We start from the raw sequence: 728 nt of genomic DNA on the forward strand, positions 1-728 counted from the left end.
GCCGGGACGCAGAGTGCCCGCCGCGGAGCAGCGCGCCCGGAAGAAATGCCGGGTGACAGTCCCACCTGCAAAGGCGTTAGGGAGATGCTGTGAAAAGGGGTCACCTGAGTAAACACGCACTTCTTCTCAATCGTGGTATTTCTCAACTTAAACAAATGTCGCAAATCTAATAACTTGGATTAGCTGGTGTTTTTTCGAGTTCAAGTTCTTACCAGCATGTATTATTTCCGTGGAGAAGAAATAACTATTATAAACAGCAACACGTCTCTTAATTTTTTCAACACACATTTATTTTTATCATTTTTAATGCCTGCATCTTTCCAAACACATGTGAGCTCCAAGGTATATGTATAAACACTTGAGATGGACGTAGATATAAAGAACTACACGGAGTTCAGCTTTAAAAACAACTTTTGTAACTAATTCGGCCAGATGTAACCTTTTCTTCAGACATCTGGCTTGTCTTCGGATACTTGTTTGAAGGTACATGAGTTTGGTCTTCACTGTGCCTTACAATCCGGCCTCCCAACTACCTAGAATGGTGACGGGAGGCGGGGTTAGCGCACCCATTCTGACCAGAAAGGGAAGCTGAGGTCGCCCGACAATGTACAGAGCCCAGTAAGACATAAGGCAATGTACTCGCTTACCCCACCTCACGGCCGCGCCATAGCCACGTGATCTGCGTGATTTGCGTGACATGTGGTCTGTGCAATTTGGGGTTTTCTAGC

This window comes from Pteropus alecto, unplaced genomic scaffold (assembly GCF_000325575.1).
Source record: "Pteropus alecto unplaced genomic scaffold, ASM32557v1 scaffold137, whole genome shotgun sequence".
Classification (NCBI taxonomy): Eukaryota; Metazoa; Chordata; class Mammalia; order Chiroptera; family Pteropodidae; genus Pteropus; species Pteropus alecto.